The sequence below is a fragment of the Salvelinus sp. IW2-2015 genome, linkage group LG23, assembly GCF_002910315.2.
Source record: "Salvelinus sp. IW2-2015 linkage group LG23, ASM291031v2, whole genome shotgun sequence".
In the NCBI taxonomy this organism is placed as follows: Eukaryota; Metazoa; Chordata; class Actinopteri; order Salmoniformes; family Salmonidae; genus Salvelinus; species Salvelinus sp. IW2-2015.
In genome coordinates, this window is record NC_036863.1 from 49,214,766 (window position 1) to 49,236,815 (window position 22,050).

A 22,050-nucleotide genomic window follows, 5' to 3' on the forward strand; every position below is an offset into this window, starting at 1 on the left:
TTCAGATGCTACAAATGTTTTTGGGAGAAGACCAATTTTTGGGATGTCTCCTGGTCTGACAAACAGAGCTGTAGCTCTGCCACTTTCCACTGCAAATTTGGAAGGGCGACATAGGCGACATAGGTGGATTGAGACGCAGCCAATGCAAAAAAAACATTGCTTAAACTGACGGATTTCGATGGGGATTTAKTATGATACTTAGATTGAGGCACCGGTGTGTCAATAGACTCTGATTTTATATAGAACTGTAATTGGTTCCATATAGAACCCTATATGGAAACCAAGGGTCTTATATGGAACCAATTTTAGTCAGTGAAGAAGAACCACTGGGGTTGTGATMAAAGAACCCTACAAAAGGGTTCTATATAGAAGCTTAAGGGGTGCCATATATGAAGCAAGCAATAGAACCCTTTTTGGTTCTATCCRGAACCGTTTTTTTCTAAGTGCGTGGTTGTGGTCAGACTCTAAACTACRGTTGTTGCGTATGAAAACTGAACGAAATGTGGGTGAAGTATGAAGTGACTGAAGGGAGACAGCTTTACAGCTCTTTACAGACTTATTTAGAGCACAGAGCACGATCCTGAGAAGTAGGAGGAAGCTAGAGCCCTGCACCGGAATGAATTTTAAGCCMGAGCCCTACACATGCCTGCAATGTTCAGGCCCTACACTACCCAGGCCCGATTGCTTCTACCAAATTTAAGCCCAGCCCTGTCTGAAACCCGAAATCATRAATAACTTCCTCCATTAATAAATCCATTAGCTGCTCCTCTCTGTCTGTCACTCGATCGCTCCCTGCGTACAGGCAGCTCGCTCTGCATGCATTTTGCGCATGGCAGCTGTGAGTGTGTTTCCATAGCAACTGCTCCTCTTGGGCTGCTCTGCTCAATGAAGAGATATGAGAGAGCAGTTGGCTGTTAGCAGTGGTGTAAAGTACTTAAGTAAAAATACTTTAAAGTACTACTTAAGTAMGTTTTTTTAGTATCTATACTTTACTTTACTATTTATATTTTTGACAACTTTTACTTTTACTTCACTACATTCCGAAAGAAAATAATGTACTTTTTACTCGTTACATTTTTAATGCTTTGCAGGATAGGAAAATGGTCCAATTCACACACTTATCAAGAGAACATCTCTGGTCAACCCTACTGCCTCTGATCTGGCGGACTCAATAAATACAAATGCTTTATTTGTAAATGATGTCTGTGTGTTGGTCTAAAAACTTGCTGGATGCATTTGCAATTCGTTTTTGTTGTGTTTCAGATGATTTTGGGCCCAATGTGGATGCTACCATGACTCTGGATAATCCTGAATGAATCGTGAATAATGTTACTCTAAGAACGTTACTAACCTCTCACCATTTCCAATAACGGGAGGTTAGCATGGCTTGTGTGTATGATCTTTGACCCTCTCTAACATTGTCACTCATCATTATTCACGATTCATTCATGAATATCCCTAATCATGGTAGCATCMACATTAATGTAGAAGTGTTTAGAAACATATTATATTCTTATTTATAATACAAGTGACTCCAAGATGACACAATACATTATTWACTATGAATTTGTATTGGGCACAAAATAATCTGAAACACAACCAAAACAAACTGAAAMTGCATCCAACATGTTTGTAGAGTCACAMGCTTGAAATAGTCATTGCGTGCTAGGAATATGGGATCAAATATAAAAGTTTGACTACTTTATTTACAAGAATCTTTAAGGTGTCAATAATKTTGACCCMTATCTTTTAGAGAAAAAAAGTCTCACTTTTGAGCACTTTTGTATTAGTATAAAAAATATATAATTTCCCAATTGTTTTAAGCATACMATATAGCTCAGGATTTKTATTATTTATTTTATACAGTCATTATTGCTCATCTTAATCAAGGGTGTCAATAATTTCGGACGTGACTGTACATTTGGCATTCGTTTCAAGTGGCTGATTCCAATTTAGGAAATTCTGCCTTTCTAACACRCGTCTTTCCTACACACTTCTCAGTWGTTGGTATTCAGACTTACCTTATGAAGGAGCGACATGGTTCCCTTGCATGCACTTTTATAAATTAATCCAACTACCAAAAACCCTCCCACTTGCTGGCCAACAGATTTTCTAGTGGAGTTTTCATTCAATAGGGTAYATTTATCTTAAGCCATCCCTTTAAATACAGTGTACATTTTAGTTAACATTTTGTCGACAGACTCAGTAGAATACAGTATATCAAATCAATTTAAATCAAATTGTATTAGTCACATGCGCAGAATACAACAGGTGAAAATGCTTACAGTGAAATGCTTACTTACGAACCCCTAACCAACAATGCAGTTAAAAAAAATAAGGATAAGAATAACAGATAAAAGTAACAAGTAATTAAAGAGCAGCAGTAAAATTTCAATAGCGAGACTATATACAGGGGGTACCGGTACAGAGTCAATTTGCGGGCCACCAGTTAGTTGAGGTAATACAATGCCTTGCAAAAGTATTCATCCCCCTTGGCATTTTCCCTATTTTGTTGCATTACAACCCGTAATTTAAATCGATTTTTATTTGGACGTCATGTAATGGACATACATAAAATAGTCCAAATTGGTGAAGTGAAATTTAAAGAATTACATGTTTCAAAAAGTTCTAAAAAATGGAAAAGTTGTGCGTGCATATGTATTCACCCCCTTTGCTATGAAGCCCCTAAATAAGATCTGGTGCAACCAATTACAATCAGAAGTCACATAATTAGTTAAATATAGTCCACCTGTGTGGAATACAATTGTCACATGATCTGTCACATGATCTCTGTATATATACACCTGTTCTGAAAGGCCCCAAAGTCTGTAACATCACTAAGCAAGGGGCACCACCAAGCAAGCGACACCATGAAGACCAAGGAGCTCTCCAAACAGGTAATTGAAAAAGTGGTGGAGAAGTACAGATCAGGGTTGGGTTATAAAAAAAATAAACAACTTTGAACATCCCACGGAGCACCATTAAATCCATTATAAAAAAAAATGGAAAGAATATGGCACCACAACAAACCTGCCAAGAGAGGGCAGCCCACCAAAACTCACGTTCCAGGCAAGGAGGGAATTTAATCAGAGAGGCAACAAAGAGGCCAAAGATAACCCTGAAGGAACTGCAAAGTTCCACAGCGAAGATTGGAGTATCTGTAACGGATGTGAAATGGCTAGTTAGTTAGCGGGTACGCGCTAATAGCGTTTCAATCAGTTACGTCACTTGCTCTGAAACCTAGAAGTAGTGTTGCCCCTTGCTCTGCAAGGGCCGCGGCTTTTGTGGAGCGATGGGTAACGACGCTTCGTGGGTGACTGTTGTTGATGTGTGCAGAGGGTCCCTGGTTCGAGGTCGGGGCGAGGGGACGGTTTAAAGTTATACTGTTACATATCTGTCCATATGACCACTTTAAAACCTCTTAAGGATCAGCCCCTTTTTTTCAATTTTCGCCTAAAAAGACATACCCAAATCTAACTGCCTGTAGCTCAGGCCCTGAAGCAAGGATATGCATTTTCTTCATACCATTTGAAAGGAAACACTTTGAAGTTTGTAGAAATGTGAAAGGAATGTAAGAGAATATAACACATTAGATCTGGTAAAAGATAATACAAAGAAAAAAACTACCGTTTAAAACAATTTCTTTGGACCATCATCTTTAAATGCAAGAGGAAGGCCATAATGTATTATTCCAGCCCAGTTGCAATTTAGATATTGACCACTAGATGGCAGCAGTGTATGTGCAAAGTTTTAGTCTGATCCAATGAACCATTACATTTTTGTTCAAAATGTTTTATCAAGACTGCCCAAATGTGCCTAATTTGTTTATTAATAACTTTTCATGTTCAGAACTGTGCACTCTCCTCAAACAAAATCATGGTGTTCTTTCACTGTAATAGCTACTGTAAATTGGACAGTGCAGTTAGATTAACAAAAATGTCAGCTTTCTGCCAATATCAGATATTTCTATGGGAAATTTTCTTGTTACTTCATGCTAATCGCATTAGCCTACGTTAGCTCAACCGTCCCGTAGACGGGACACCAATCTCAAAGAAGTTTTAAACAGCATGATCATTACAAAGGTGCACCTTGTGTTGGGCACAATAAAAGGCCACTCTTAAATGTGCACTTTTGCAATGCCACAGATGTCTCAAGTTTTGCTTGAAGAAAATAAATAAATAAGCAAACACGTTTGGTGTTCGCCAAAAGGCATGTGGGAGACTCCCCAAACATATGGAAGAAGGTACTCTGGTCAGATGAGACTAAAATTGAGCTTTTTGGCCATCAAGGAAAACGCTATGTCTGGTGCAAACCCAACACCTCTCATCACCCCGAGAACACCATCCCCACAGTGAAGCATGGTGGAGGCAGCATCATGCTGTGGGGATGTTTTTCATCGGCAGGGACTGAGAAACTGGTCAGAATTGAAGTAACGATGGATGGAAATTCTTGAGGGAAACCTGTTTCAGTCTTCCAGAGATTTGAGACTGGGAGGAGGTTTGCCTTCCAGCAGGACAATGACCCTAAGCATACTGCTAAAGCAACACTCGAGTGGTTTAAAGGAAAACATTTAAATGTCTTGGAATGACGTGGTCAAAGCCCAGACCTCAATCCAATTGAGAATTGAGAAAAATCCCAGTGGCGAGATGTTCCAAGCTTATAGAGACATACCCAGAGACTTGCAGCTGTAGTTGCTGCAAAAGGTGGCTCTACAAAGTATAGAATTTGTGGGGGTGAATAGTTATGCACGCTCAAGTTTTCTGTTCTTTTTGTCTTATTTCTTGTTTGTTTCAAAAGAAAAATATTTTGCATCTTCAAAGTGATAGGCATGCTGTGTAAATCAAATGATTACAAACCCCTCAATAATCAATTTTTAAATCCAGTGTCATGACGTTGCCTGTTTAGGTACATAAAGCCCATTCCCCTCTCCCTGCCACTCCCTGCCTCCCCCTTTCCTCCTTCAACCATGCTGTGGTCACAGAGAGACGTCGTAAATTCCTGAGAATCTCCTCATGGCCAAACAGTATTAGAGAGAGGGTAAACTTTCAGGACAAAGGAATGGGACACCGACACCACCCGCTGGTGGGGGGTCCCGAGACACAAAGGGGGAATAGTAGCCCAGACCCATGATGAGCCTCATCGAGGCCGGTGGGGGGTCAAGACTACGGAAAACACCGTACGAGGCCGCCAAAGCATAAATCAAAGATAGTTGTAAACTCCCCTATGAGAACATTGAGGAGCAGACAGGCCCTAGACGGGATCATCTTAGAACACATCTAAGATAGTACTGAGGTGTACCACACTGGTCGTAAAGGAAGTCCAGTGGACTTGTCCACCTCCAAAACCAATGGCAACAATAATCATTCCTTGCCATGTGTAGGTTCAACTACAATACAACTAGTAAAATGCTCCAATCATGTGTTCCGGTAGTATAATATTTTCAGAATAAATCGGTAGGATAACTGGTCCCTTTGAGCACCAGTACCAATACCAGCAACAGTCAGTCTAGCTACAATCAGTAAGGAGGTTAGAGACCTAACCAATCAAATTACCCTTGACAATAGCGACATAGGAGTCACTCAGAATGCAACACGGGGAGGGAATCTCCAGTGCACTCTTCCAATGGTTAAACACATGCCACTAATAAATAGAATCCTTCATTCAGGAGGAAAATTATTAGAATCATTAACCATGATCACACCACGTACGACTGGTCCAATACTTAGAGTACTTCCGTCGTGAGGTTAGCTCCTCCGTGGATAACTACAATAGTGGAAGACACAGTGACTTAGTAAAAACTACTACAGACTCCCTCGACACCAATTCTGACTGACCTCCAGGCATTGACCTGAAAATTACTTGACTACGTCAGACTCATTCTGAATAAGTTGTAATCTGCCGGGATACTTGGTTTTCTTCCCTTGACATGCGCGCTTGTGAAAGCATAAACGCACATGGACAACGGAACATCCATTAGGATTTATGCTAGGATCACTTAAGGTCCAAGCAAAATACCAGCCTTAGTAAAGTTGAAACATTTACTTCTAGGCCTTGTTCTCTACAGCACTCACCAGTTTTCTTCCCAGAAGTCCATAGGTCATCCCTGTAGACTGCCCAGAACTAGTGCCTTACAGCTGTAAAGTTATCATATAGTTATCAACTTAGGATAGTGCTAAGCAACACACCAAGTAGGAAAACCCTAGATATGGCATTAGAGACAATGCCATGATAGTCATTTTGCCAGAACATTGGACGTATATCGAATACAGTCCAATTAGATGATTTTTGTGTGAGAACTATATTTTGTATATCTTTTGTTTATGCTTTCATTCCTTTTCTGTTCAGTTCCTTTGACATTTAGGAAGTGATAGAGCCATAAACAAAGTCCCCATACAACCATCACTTAGTGCCACAACGCCGCTCATTGGGGAATGAATGTAATAATATATATATTTCATGAGTGTGTGTGCGTTGTTAACATCTGCCTAAGTTACTGCCCAGATCTTCCAGTCTGGACGACAACCAGACGACGGGTCCGGAATGGCGACCCCAAATCCGGCACCCCCACGGCCCATCCTGTTGGTGGCATGCCCGCTGTTAGAGAGCCTACCAAGGTAAACCACCAAGGGGGGGGGACCGCAACGGCGATCACCAACCAGGACATCCCCTGGCCCTCCCTGGGGTACTTTGCAGCTTCCAGGGAACCTACCAAGGTACATCACTAGAAGGGACCGCAACGGCGATCACCAACCAGGACATCCCCTGGCCCTCCCTGGGGTACTTTGCAGTTCCAGGGAACCTACCAAGGTACATCACTAGAAGGGACCGCAACGGCGATCACCATCCGGACATCAATGCCATCCTTGTGGTGGACTGCTCCGCTTTCAGAGAAGCCTACCAAGTTCAACCACCAGAGGGGACTGCAATGATGATCTACAAACAGGACATCACGTGTTCATGATTTTATGTTGATTTGTAACTTGCAGGACAAACAAGATCCAAACCACCAGGTTGCCTGTTTAGTTACATAAAGCCCATTCCCCTCTCCCTGCCACTCACTGCTCCCCCTTTCCTCCTTCAACCCATGCTGTGGTCACAGAGAGACGTCGTAATCCTGAGAATCTCCTCATGGCCAAAAAGTATTAGAGAGAGGGTAAACTTTCAGGACAAAGGAAATTTCTTCCACCTCACAGAGCTCGAGGTACGAACAGATTTCATGTTCCGGGAAAAGTATAAAAGATTGGTGAAGATTCCAGCTATTAACATGTCCGTTTGTCACCACGTGGGAAACTCATGGGAGACTGTGTGGCTACATTACCATACCGCTGTTTATATAATAACCTCAGATATGAGGTTTACATCTGATTGTTGTATAAAATGAATGAGTGAGTATGATACTGTTTGTATAATTGTGTAATATGATGTTGGACTGTTTAATGAAGAAAAATACAAATCCCTTTTGATTTGAACTAAATCCGAGGATCCCGCCCGAGCCAGTTGGGTCAGACATCCTGGGACAGCCCCTCTCTGCAATCCGAATAAAACCCCAACTCTGAGAAATTATCAGCAGACCATGTTTTTCTCCATAGGAGGAGAACGAAGGTTGAGTACCATTGCTGAATCTTTTAACCACACCACGTGGTTAAACTCAAAGACTATACCGACAGAATAAGAACAAGTCTTTGATATCGACTACTAGTCTGCAGCTAGGAATTCGGTATCATTGAACGCGAAGAACGACAACCGCCGAAACATCCATTCTATAACGAATGTCACTCTGAACTATCCACAATAACCAAGACAGAGACGGACGAATCTCTCCAACAGAAACTAACTTTTCTCCAGCGATCAAGACGACACACTGAGCGTAAATATATATATATATATATTGATTGCAGTTGTTCCCGAATGAGTGAGCGTTCATGTGTAAAGGATTAGCATGTCAATTGTTATAATTATGAACTCTGTAGTGACTTCTGAGTCGACCCCCATTTTCCCTTTGTCTAACAAGCCGCCATGCCGGTTCAGCCCACTAGGGCATATTTCTCCCATCATTTCATGTAACCATTTTAAGTTTGTTTGTTTGTTTATGCATTTCTGTGAATTACTTAGTTAGTAATAAATAAATGATTTAAGACAATTGATGTATGGATGACTCATAGTGAAGACTGGGTTCGTGCAGATAACCAACAATTTACGACGTTTGGAATGAGACTAACATGAGGTAAAATAAATAAATCATTAATCAGAAGACTATTGATCAGATATGAAAATATCTGAAAGGTTATATTGGGAAATTATAACTTTGTAATCTGAATACATTCCTGGTGCCCCAAAATTCATAGTTAATTAGTTACGTTATTATTTAGTTGATCGCGTAATAACTAATTACAGAAATCTTTGATATAAACTATAAGTCTTCAATTTAATGATAGCAAAGACACGACACCAGGTTGTCAGAAAACAAAATAGGAAAATTGCCAAGGGGTGAATACTTTTGCAAGGCACTGTATGTACATGTAGGTAGAGTTATTAAAGTGACTATGCATAAATAATAACAACAGAGAGTAGCAGCGGTGTAAAAGGGGGGGGGGGTGCAAATAGTCTGGGTAGCCATTTGATTAGATGTTCAGGAGTCTCATGGCTTGGGGTAGAAGCTGTTAAGAAGCCTCTTGGCCTCTTGGTGCTCTGGTACAGCTTCCTGTGCGGTAGCAGAGAGAACAGTCTATGACTAGGGTGGCTGGAGTCTTTGACAATTTTTAGGGCCTTTCTCTGACACCGCCTGGTATAGAGGTCCTGGATGGCAGGAAGCTTGGCCCCAGTGATGTACTGGGCCGTACGCACTACCCTCTGTAGTGCCTTGCGGTCAGAGGCCGAGCAGTTGCCATACCAGGCAGTGATGCAACCAGTAAAGATGCTGAGGAGGACCATGCCAAATCTTTTCAGTCCCCTGGGGCAATAGGTTTTGTCATGCCCTCTTCACGACTGTCTTGGTGTGCTTGGACCATGTTGGTTTGTTGGTGATGTGGACACCAAGGAACTTGAAGCTCCACTACAGCCCCGTTGATGAGAATGGGGGCGTTCTCGGTCCTCTTTTTCCTGTAGTCCACAATCATCTCCTTTGTCTTAATCACGTTGAGGGAGAGGTTGTTGTTCTGGCACCACACGGCCAGGTCTCTGACCTCCTCCGTTTAGCTGTCTCGTCATTGTCGGTGATCAGGCCTACCACTGTTGTGTCATTGACAACTTAATGATGGAGTCGTGTCTGGCCGTGCAGTCATGAGTGAACAGGGAGTACAGAAGGGGACTGAGCACGCACCCCTGAGGGGCCCAGTGTTGAGGATCAGCGTGGCGGATGTGTTGTTACCTACCCTTACCACCTGGGGGCGGCCCGTCAGGATGTCCAGGATCCAGTTGCAGTGGGAGGTGTTTAGTCCCAGGGTCCTTAGCTTATTGATGAGCTTTGATGGCACTATGGTGTTGAACACTGAGCTGTAGTCAACGAATAGCATTCTCACATAGGTGTTCCTTTTGTCCAGGTGGGAAAGGGCCTTATGGAGTGCAATAGAGATTGCATCATCTGTGGATCTGTTGGGGAAGGTATGCAAATTGGGGGTGGGTCTAGGGTTTCTGGGATAATGGTGTTGATGTGAGCCATGACCAGCCTTTCAAAGCACTTCATGGCTACAGACGTGAGTGCTACGGGTCGGTAGTCAATTAGGCAGGTTAGCTTCGTGTTTTTGGGCACAGGGACTGTGGTGGTCTGCTTAAAACATATTGGTATTACAGACTCGGACAGGGAGAGGTTGAAAATGTCAGTGAAGACACTTGCYAGTTGGTCAGCACATGCTCGCAGTACACATCCCGGTAATCTGTCTGGCCCTGCGGCCTTGTGAATTTTGGCCTGTTTAAAGGTCTTACTCACATTGGCTGCTGAGAGCGTGATCTCATGCATGTTTCAGTGTTATTTGACTCGAAGCGAGCATAGAAGTAGTTTAGCTCGTCTGGTAGGCTCGTATCACTGGGCAGCTCTCGGCTGTGCTTCCCTTTGTAGTCTATAATGGTTTGCAAGCATCAGAGCCGGTGTAGTAMGATTCGATCTTAGTCCTGTATTGACGTTATTGCCTGTTTGATGGTTCGTTATGGCGGTATACAGCTCACTGAGTGCGGTTGYAGTGCCAGCATTGGTCTGTGGTGGTATGTAAACASCTACAAAAAATACAGATGAAAACTCTCTAGGTAKATAGTGTGGTCTCCAGCTTTTCAAGAGAACGGGTTCAAAATATTAGGGATCAATGAAAGGAAGCCATCTAAATATATGAATATTCGTCTGTTACAGCACCAATTGGTACATTTAAAAATACTCTGATCTTGTAGATTATTTAGGGCTAGGAAAGTATTTATGAATCATAAAAACAGGTTTGGGAGCCTTTACGAATGAAAGAAAGAAATCGGTGGAAAATTGCCACATTCAGGTCTTTAACCCATGGTAATGTTGGAAGATTAGTGTACATAGAATTATAACAGGAAGAATAGTGTACAAAAGTAGGCTATGCCCTCGTCTATTGCCTGCACTAACCATGGAACTGTGTGATGACAGTCAAGTATTGCGCCATGAGTCAGGTTCCAGCTTTTACGACTTGGTCTGTGCTCCGCTCCATAAGGATTTAATTAGCCTACATTTAGATACTGTGGCTAATATTTAACATGATCGAATTAGGAAACAGAGAAAGTCGGGGTAGCCTATTAATTAAGACATTCGAGAGTGCCCATTCCAGCARGTTAAAAGGCCATGCAATTTCAATTCTGTGTAATGGCAAAGCATTTCAGAAACTTTACTGTGGGAAAGTTGATATGTTGACATGCTTCAGTTATGCTTCATTATGACTGGTTTCACATTTGTCTCCATTTTAAGGGCAAATATATCTAAAACAAGTGTCATTTATATTTACAATTCCCTTATCCAAACGGATTACTGATTTACCTAGCTCTTATCAATAGCTCTTATCAAATTGCAAATTACTGAACTGTGTAAAAAATATATGAAGAATACAACACTAATATATCTTGATTTAGATAAGTATTCAACTCCCTGAGTCAATATTTGTTAGAATCACCTTTGGCAGTGATTACAGCTGTTTTTAGTCTTTCTGGGTAAGTCCACTCCTGGATTGTGCAAMATTTTCCCATTATTCTTTTCAAAATTCTTCAAGCTATGTCAAATTGGTTGTTAATCATTGCTAAACAAACATTTTCAGGTCTTGCCATAGATTTTCAAGCAGATTTAAATCAAACCTGTAACTTGGCCACTCAGGAACATTCACTGTCTTCTTGATAAGCAACKCCAGTGTAGATCTGGCCTTGTGTTTTAGGATATTGTTCTGCTGAAAGGAGAATTCATCTCCCAGTGTCTGGTAGAAAGCAGACTGAACCAGGTTCCTATAGTATTTTGCCTGTGCTTAGCTCCATTCTGTTTCTTTTAATCCTGAAAAACTCCCCAGTCCTTAATGATTATAAGCATACCYGTAACATGATGCAACCACCACTATGCTTGAAAATATGGAGAGTAGTGTTCAGTAATGTGTTGTATTTGCCCCAAACATAACACTTTGTATTCAGGACAAAAAGTATATTTGTCCACATTTTTTACTTCATTACTTTATTGCCTCGTTGCAAACAGGATGCATGTTTTGGAATATTTTATTCTGTACGGGCTTCCTTCTTTTCACTCTGTCAATTAGGTTAGTATTGTTAATAAATCCTCAGTTTTTTCCTCAGTTTCAAAGTCACCATTGGCCTCATGGTGAAGTCCCTGAGCAGTTTCCTTTCTCTCAGGCAACTGAGTTTATGAAGGACACCTGTATCTTTGTAGTGACTGGGTGTATTGATACACCATCCAAAGTATAATTATTAAATTCACCGTKCTCAAAGGGATATTCATTGTCTGTAAAAAAAWATGTTTTACCCATCTACCAATAGGTGCCCTTCTTGGCGAGGCATTGGAAAACCTCCCTGGTCTTTGTGGTTGAATCTGTGCTTGAAATTCACTGCTCAACTGAGGGACCTTACAGATAATTGTATGTGTGGGGTACAGAGATAAGATAGACATTAAAAATCATGTTAAGCACTATTTCACACAGTGTGTCCATGCAAATGATTATGTGACTTCTTTACTCCTGAATTGATTTAGGCTTGACATAATAAAGCGCTTGAATACTTATAGACTCAAGACATTTCAGCTTTATATTTGTAATTCATTTGTAAACATTTTGAAAACATAATTCCACTTTGACCTTAAAGGGTATTGTGTGTAGGCCAGTGACAAAACATCTCACTTTAATCCATTTTAAATGCAGGCTGTAATACAACAAAATGTGGAGAAAGCCAAGGGGTGTGAATACTTTCTGATGGCACTGTAACTGTATTTTTTCTTACAGCCCTCTGGGTGGGCAAAGTTAGAGTGCCACAACACTGAACTGCAGCAACCCAAAAGGATACAAATKATGTTTTGATGCAGGACGGCTGGGGGAGTTGACCAATCGAGTTCAAGTGAAGATTTTTGTGGTTATCCATTTCTAAATCCATTTCTAAAAATGCTCTACTAGCCGGTTGAAACTAGGGTTAAAGGGTGACATTTTCCAAATGCAAATATAATTGTAGTCTGGTGGAACTAGCATGATCACTGTGTTCACCATTATATCAAGTGAAATAGAATGGTGAATGCAGCCATCAGGCTAGTTTCACCTGGCTCAAAGGATTGTGCAAAGTGCAAACATTACTATAAACCTCGTAAAAATCTGTCTGCGTAACTTTCCGTCAACAATGTGCGTTATAAAGAAGTGACTAATTATGTGTAGCTCAGTTTAATCAATTCTAGTTAAATAAGTGCCTCCTTACAGCAAACATTGTTGAAGAAACGTTTTTAATTAAATCACACTGCAAGATTATAGTAAGGTTTACGGTATTGGTTGCGCTTTGCACAATTCTATTGTACTACGAAAATGTTGGCCTCTAAGTATTATTTGAAAAGAAGAAGTATGACAGTTAAGAGTGACTGTTGGCACAGTCGCTATGATAAAGAGTGGGAAGAATAACTTGCATAAGAGTACAATGTTCAACCACAAGGGGGAACCCTATTACAGAGAATGACGCTGCGGTATTTCAACACTATTGTTGTATTGTACTTGTGTACCTGTCTAACACGCAGCCACAACTCTCCTGTCTGTTTCTGCCCTTTCAGGAAGTCTTTATTTACAACAATATTGGCAGCGATCTACCACTATAGAAATTGGCTGACTGTCTGTCCCGCCACTCATCTCCCACGGGTGTGTGTGTGTGTGTGTCCTAACTCAAAGGTTGCCTCATCTCAGTCATCAGACTGTCAAGCTGTCTATTATGATTCCATCAGGAGAGGGTTTGTGTCCAGTAGTTGTTCTGCCCAACTCTCATGTTATAGAGTTGAAGTCGGAAGTTTACATACACTTAGGTTGGAGTCATTAAAACTCGTTTTTTTTAACCACTCCACAAATGTMTTATTAACAAACTATAGTTTTGGCAAGTCGGTTAGGACATCTACTTTGTGCACGACACAAGTCATTTTTCCAACAATTGATTTACAGACAGATTATTTCACTTATAATTCACTGTATCACAATTCCAGTGGGTCGAAGTTTACATACACTAAGTTGACTGTGCCTTTAAACTGCTTGGAAAATTCCAGAAAATGATGTCATGGCTTTAGAAGCTTCTGATAGGCTAATTGACATCCTTTGAGTCAATTGGAGATGTACCCGTGGATGTATTTCAAGGCCTATTCTCAAACTCAGTGCTCTTTGCTTGACATCATGGGAAATCAAAAGAAATCAGCCAAGACCTCCACAAGTCTGGTTCATCCTTGGAAGCAATTTCCAAACGCCTGAAGGTACCACATTATATGTACAAACAATAGTACGCAAGTATAACACCCATGGCTCCACGCAGCTGTCATACCGCTCAGGAAGGAGACGCGTTCTGTCTCCTAGAGATGAACGTACTTAGGTGCGAAAAGTGCAAATCAATCCCAGAACAACAGCAAGGACCTTGTGAAGATGCTGGAGGAAACAGGTACAAAAGTATCTATATCCACAGCAAAACCAGTCCTATATAGATATAACTCTAAAGGCCACTCAGCAAGGAAGAAGCCACTGTCCAAAACCGCCATAAAAAAAGTTTGCACTGCCAGGGGAAAGGATCATACTTTTTGGAGAAATGTGGCCACAGGATAAAGGGTGAGGGGATTTGCAAGCCGAAGAACACCATCACAACGGTGAAGCACGGGGGTGCTTTGCTGCAGGAGGACTGGTGCACTTCACAAAATAGATGGCTTCATGAGGAAGGAAAATTCGGTGGATATATTGAAGCAACATCTCAAGACATCAGTCAGGAAGTTTAAAGCTTGGTTGCAAATGGGCCTTCCAAATGGACATGACTCCGCATACTTCCAAAGATGTGGAAAATGGCTTAAAGACAACAAAGTAAAGGTATTGGAGTGGCCATCACAAAGCCCTGACCTCAATCCCATAGAACATTTGTGGGCAGAACTGAAAAGGCGTGTGCGAGCAAGGAGGCCTACAAACCTAACTCAGTTGCACCAGCTCTGTTCAGGTGAAATGGGCCAAAATTCACCCAACGTATTGTGGGAAGGTTGTGGAAGGCTACCCAAAACATTTGGCCCAAGTTAAACAATTTAAAGGCAATGCTACCAAATACTAATTGAGTGTATGTAAACTTCTGACCCACTGGGAATGTGATGAAAGAAATAAAAGCTGAAATACATCATTCTTTCTACTATTATTCTGACATTTCACATTCTTAAAATAAAGTGGTGATCCTAACTGACCTAAGACAGGGAATTTTGCTCGAATTAAATGTCAGGAATTGTGAAAAACGGAGTTAAATGTATTTCGCTAAGGTGTATGTAAACTTCCGACTTCAACTGTWTATATATTTATGCTCAGAAACAGACACTATGTCAGAGGTAATAGGTTGGTTTGCAGAAACTCGAATAATACATTGAAATTGTATGTGCACTTGTGAATGTACGTCCCTGAGTGGACCTGTGCTGACCCCTCCCCTGTTTGCTCTCCAGATAGGTTGATGTTTTATGGTCTGTGTGCGACTGAAGAGGGAGTTATCCTACCAGGTGGCTGACAGACCCAGGTTTTATGGCGTCTTACTGGCCAACAGGTCGGCCAATCATTAACAGTGTACCTGACACATGATGATTTAATTGAGGCAGACAGAGTAGGCGACATATAACATTTAAACATGAATGGAACCCAACCCAGTTTGATACGGACCAGAGGGGTTGCATCACTGTAAAGTAGTGAGAATTGTTTACAGTGCAAAGAATCTTAGAGGCCTGTTTCCTGGGCCCAGAATGAAACTAGTCCTGGACTAAAAACATGCTTAATTGAGAATCTACATTTGAATGGCTCTTTTCAGTTCAGGAATATGTCTTAAATACCATTGCATATTCACTGACATGTTGAACTGTTCAGTAGTCTACTTTGCATACTTCAACATGTTGGGTTGTGTTCATTCGAGTTGGGATACTGTACTATTGCCAATTCAGCTACAAGAGTCAGCGCACCTGAATAGAAATACTGATCCTAACTCAATTGGGATAATTGGCACCGTTTCCCCTACAAAGTGCACTACTTTTGACCAGATCCCTATGGGCCCTGGTCAAAAGTAGTTCACTATATAGGGAATAGAATGCCATTTGGGACACCGACCAGGTAGAAAGCACTGAAGGTTGTTATGACAGAGAGGTGAAGTTGACATATCTCTGCCTCTATTCCTACATGCCATCTGTTCGTGATTTGTGAACAGCTTTTGTCTTTTCTTTTGTGTTGTGCTTTGATACACCACACCTTTAAATGTGACACCTCTGAGGCTCTCACCCTCTTTCTCTTTCATGGTCACGTCATGTGAGGTTATTTTGTGGTTGGCAGCTTGGGGCTGCTTTTAAAAATACATATATATTTTAGACCCCTTTTTCTCCTTCATTTTGTGGTATCCAATTGGTAGTTACAGTCTTGTCTCATCACTGCAAGTCCCCTACGGACTCGGGAGAGACGAATGTCGAGAGCCTTGCATCCACTGAAACACAACCCTGCTAAGCAGAACGGCTTCTTGACACACTGCTCTCTTAACCCAGAAGCGAGCCGTCGGAGGAAATGCCATCCAACTGATGACCGAAGTCAACTTGCAGGCGCCAGCATGCCACAAGGAGTCTCTAGAGCACGACGAGACAAGGAAATACCAGCCAAACCCTCCCCTAACCCATACGACGCTAGGTCAATTGTGCGCCGCCTCATGGGTCTCCCGTACACGGCCGACTGTGACACGGCCTGGGATCGAACCGRGGCTGAAGTGATGCCTCAGCACTGCGATGCAGTGCCTCAGACCGCTGCGCCACTCGGGAGACTTGGGGCTGCTTTTCTGAATGGGAACTGTTCCTTTGAGCAAGACATGTTATACGATTCCTTGCTTCTGAGTAACCCTGACGCTGGCCATCTTTTCTTATTCCAGTTCTAGTATTCCATATTAAATGCGCTATAAATGAGCTACATTACTTATTTYTGAAAGCAGCAGTATGTTTTAGTGCTTGTTCTCTATGAGATTCGCATGGTATGTGTGAATGGCGTCATGGGGCAGGAATTAGACATGTTTTAACTGGATGGGTCTTTACTACCGTGCTAATCACCCTGAACTCTGGAATGAACAGAACAGAGTTAAACCTGTAGGCTTCTTATCCACGCCTCTGGCCTCCAGTCAAGTACACCATGTGAGGAGGGAGATGGTGCCTTTCTTCTGGAGAAAATATAGCCTCTCCCAGATCTGTTTGTGGTGTATTGCCAACTCCTATGGCCGTCACGCCAAACATGAGTTGGCAAAACAGTACAAACAGATCTGGAACCTGGCTAGAGAAAAGAAACACCTTTTTAATGTCTATATTTTCTCGGAAGATAGTGTACGTATCAAATGGTAGAGAAGCTTAAACCTATAAACCCTATATTTACTGTACTAGTTGACGCTGCAGTCTTTTGGCCTAAAGGCACTGGAGACAGAATTACGTGCTCTTCTTTTTGAAACGTAAGATATGTGTCTTTCTGTACAATTCCACAGCTTACACATGCACACACACACGCACGCACACACGCACACACACACGCACACACACATACATACATACATACATACATACATACATACATACATACATACATACATACATACATATAATATATATATATATATATTTATTATATATAGATATACTATATATATATAATATATATATATATATATATATAATATAATATATAATATATATATATATATATATATATATATAAATATATATTATTATATAATATATATATATTATATATATATACTATTCTCTCTCTCCCTTAACAACAGGGCGTAGCCCGCCTCTGGTAATCACCAGTGATCGTGTTCAGGATCCCTGCTATGAATGATCTTGACATAATTATAATTTTTCATGTCAGCAGCTAACTGAAGGGAGGGACTCCACCCTCCTGTCTTTCTCTCTGTCTATTCTCGCTCTTCTCCTCCGCAGTTGCAGTCTTTTCATTCAGGCTTTTGTGTTCCAAAGCTCCACAGACCTGTTTGCAATCTCTCCTTTCACCAGTTGGAACACGCAGGCCAGAGACAATAAAGAATCTGGAATCTACCGGGGCGATAATAGTGTAAAAGTCAATGTTGAGACAATTATTAACTCTAAGTTAAAAACCATCAATAAACTTCTCTTACAGTTTTTTTCCAACTGCTTACACACAAAATATTTTCATGTCACACGATTTTGAAACCTCTCACTCAAAGTGAAAACTACACACCAAATATCCAAAACCATAAGCTATTTCTCAGCCTTTGACTCAGTTGTCAATTGCATAAAACACTTTTTTCAAAACACTACACACAATTCTCTACCTAAAAACAAAAATCTAACAGAAGTGACTTGCTTTCCTTTTCCAAACACAACCAATCAAAATGCTACACTTATTCACCAGGTCACACCACACTCTCACATGTGCAAACACTAATAGCTTAACTGATCACTAACCAATCACTGCTTTACTGTAGTATAGGCCTATAAATAGGTCAAAGGTCAGATTACCTGTTTTGAACAAGAGGAGTAGGAGGAGAGGAAGAGGAAGAAAGAGGACGAGGGCAAAGAAGAGAAGGAAGGGAGGCCATCTCTGATGAGATTAGGGCAACACTTGTTGATCATGTGATCAACCACGGTTTGACCATGAGAGAGGCTGGACTGAGAGTCCAGCCCAACTTGAGTCGATTTACAGTGGCGTCCATAATTCGAACCTTCAGAAATGAGAACAGGTATACAACTATCTAATGACTATTTTAGCATTTACAGTAATGTACTGCATGTAAAGCATTTCGCTACACTCGCATTAACATCTGCTAACCATGTGTATGTGACAAATAAAATTTGATTTGAAATACGTATGACTGCATAGTATTGCATAAACATTTGTAACTCTAAGCCATCCATTTACTGCACTGCATTGAATGAATGAGGTTGGTTATCATGCTGTACTACCTTTTTTTTGTACATTGTTTACAGTTCCTATGCTGAACACATACTGTGTTTGAATTCTGTACAGAKTGGAAAGGCAAAGACATCATGGAGGATGAGRACGCTTGTTTACAGATGTACAAGAGACTGCAATTATAAATRTGGTTTTGGCCAACAATGCAATTAGGRTTCGAGAGATAAGAGAGCATATCTTGAATAATGACACCATATTTAACAACATCAATGCTGTAAGCCTGTCGACCATACAACGCATCCTCCAAMGGCACCGAGTGACGATGAAACAACTTTACAAGGTGCCATTTGAGAGAAACTCTGACAGAGTCAAGAATATGCGACATGACTTTGTAGAGGTATGTATGCAACACTACTTCCAGTACTTCAGACATACCATATTTACTCATCTGTATATCCTTTTGTCTGTTACAGAGAGTATTGGAGCTGGATGCCCATGTAATTCGCCATTAATTTATTTATGTGGATGAGGTTGGCTTCAACCTCACCAAAACCAGGCGCCGCGGAAGAAATGTAATCGGACAGAGGGCAATTACCAATGTCCCTGGACAGCGTGGGGGTAATATAACTATGTGTGCTGCCATCACTCAAAACGGGGTCCTCCATCACAATGCCACACTGGGTCCGTACAACACTGGCCATATGCTCACTTTTCTGGATACAATTTACACAATGCTTGTCCCTGATCCAGATCAGGAGCCTGCTAGATTTGTGGTTTTATGGGACAATGTTAGTTTTCACCGGGCTGTTCTGGTCCAAAACTGGTTTGCCACCCATCCACAATTTGTAGTTTTGTACCTACCCCCATATTCACCTTTTCTAAATCCCATAGAGGAATTMTTCTCAGCCTGGCRCTGGAAAGTGTATGATCGCCAACCCTRTGCCCGCATGCCGCTTCYCCAGGCAATKGAGGACGCATGTGGGGACATAGAGGTTGCCTCTGTCCAAGGTTGGATACGCCATGCTAGGAGATACTTCCCTCGATGTTTGGCAAGAGAAAACGTATCTTGTGATGTGGACGAAGTATTGTGGCCAGACCCAGGCCAGAGAAGAGATGAAGCGTAGCTTAGCACTGGTGACTGCCCCCCCCCGGGACCCCACACACACAATTGTGTTCTCTACTGTATTCTAAAGAATATACTTTTGGTTTACATATGTTTATGGTTTTGTTGTATGCTACTGTATACAACAGTAATGTTTGGCCTAATAAATATTTTCTGTTTCTACATTGCATTGGTGTTTACAGTGTACTTGTTACCCCTCTGAGCAGATTACTTTCACTGTAGAACATTGTATTGAAATGTAGATATAAGCCTATGAAAGACCAAAGAGCTTTAGATTTAGAACAACAGTGTTTACACGGTATATCCAAAAATGTACTATTATGAAAGCAGTGTTTGCCATTTGATGCAAATGCTTCATTCTGACATGTGTTTATGGCATTTTGAATGCAGTKTTACATTTTGAAGGAGATGTGAGGCATTWTGCATTTTGTGTGTGCAGTTTTGGGAATTGTGTGTAGAGTTTTGAAAAAAGGAGACAGTTTTGAAAACGTGTGTAAGCAGTTGGAAAAAAMTGTAATAATATCTCTCTAGAGTCAAAGCCCTTTCTATGCTGGAGGGGTTCTAAGCTAACATATGGAATTGTTTTAAGATGGTCATACCAAGGAATATTTAGCTATTTTAWTTTTWATTTTAAGACCCCTCAAGGTATACAAAAATACATATACAAAAAAAATATTGGATGAAACATTGAATTTGGCATTACAGCTAATAGCCAATAGAAACGCATTGAATAACATATTCACTACATGGAACAACAGATTGTCCCCCAAAAAATTGTAAGGAAATTTGTTCTGAAGAGTCTGTCCTACTGTATATCTGAGAGATATAACAAAGATCAAGAAACTATTTTATTTACTTTTTACATGTATTTATTCCCTTATTTTAAGCACTAAACTATTCACATATATACAGTGCATTCGGAAAGTCCTGTTGGAAGGTGAACCTTCGCCCCAGTCTGAGGTCCTGAGCGCTCTGGAGCAGGTTTTCATCAAGGATCTCTCTGTACTTTTCTGTTCTTTCCCTCGATCCTGACTAGTCTCCCAGTCCCTGCCGCTGAAAAATATCCCCACAGCATGATGCTGCCACCACCATGCTTCACCGTAGGGATGGTGCCAGGTTTCCTCCAGACGTGACACTTGGCATTCAGGAGTTCAAAGAGTTCAATCTTGGTTTCATCAGACCAGAACATTTTGTTTCTCATGTTCAGAGCGTCTTTAGGTGCCTTTTGGCAAACTCCAAGCGGGCTGTCATGTGCTTTTTACTGAGGAGTGGCTTCCGYCTGGCCACTCTACCACAAAGGCCTGATTGGTGGAGTACTGCAGAGATGGTTGTCCTTCTGGAAGGTTCTCCCATCTCCACAGAGGAACTCTGGAGCTCTGTCAGAGTGCCCATCAGGATATTGATGGGCCTTAACAAGGCCCTTCTCCCCAATTGCTCAGTTTTAGGAAGAGTCTTGGTGGTTCCAAACTTCCTCCAAACTTCTTCCATTTAAGAATGATGGAGGCCACTGTGTTCTTGTGGACCTTCAATGCTGCAGCCATTTTTTGGTACCCTTCCCCAGATCTGTGCCTCGACACAATCTTGTCTCGGAGCTCTACCGACAATTCCTTCGACCTCATGGCTTGGTTTTTGCTCTGACTTGCACTATCAACTGTGAGACCCTATATAGACAGGTGTGTGCATTTCCAAATCATGTCCAATCAATTGAATTTACCACAGGTGGACTCCAATCAAGTTGTAGAAACATCTCAAGGATGATCAATGGAAACAGGATGCACCTGAGCTCAATTTTGAGTCTCATAGCAAAGGGTCTGAATACTTGTTTTATTTGTTTTAAATTTGTAATAAATTTGCAAAAATTGTTTATGCTTTGTCGTTATGGGGTATTGTGTGTAGATTGATGAGGAACATCTTTATTTARTTCATTTTAGGCTGTAACGTAACAAAATGGGGAAAAAGGGAAGGGGTCTGAATACTTTCCGAATCCACTGTACTACCATTTATTTTTTAAACTGGTACCAGGGACCTTAAGATGAGTCTTGTGGGCATCCTAGAGCAAAACGGAGAATACCATAGTGTTCATTAGAGTCTCAGCTTTCCACAGAGGTGTCATAATAGTAGGCCAAACAGTATGGACGCTACAGACCAATCTTCAGGATGTCTCATGGTCGACAAACACYGCTCTAGCTCTGCCACCTTTCACCGCAGGGCGATATCGGTGGATGTGGTGGATTGAGACGCAGCCCATGCAAAAATCTCTAGCTTAAACAGACTTTGATGKGGATTTTTTATTAAGTTAATTCGATTTCCGCGGGGGATTGGAAATTGTAGGCCAAGGTTAATATC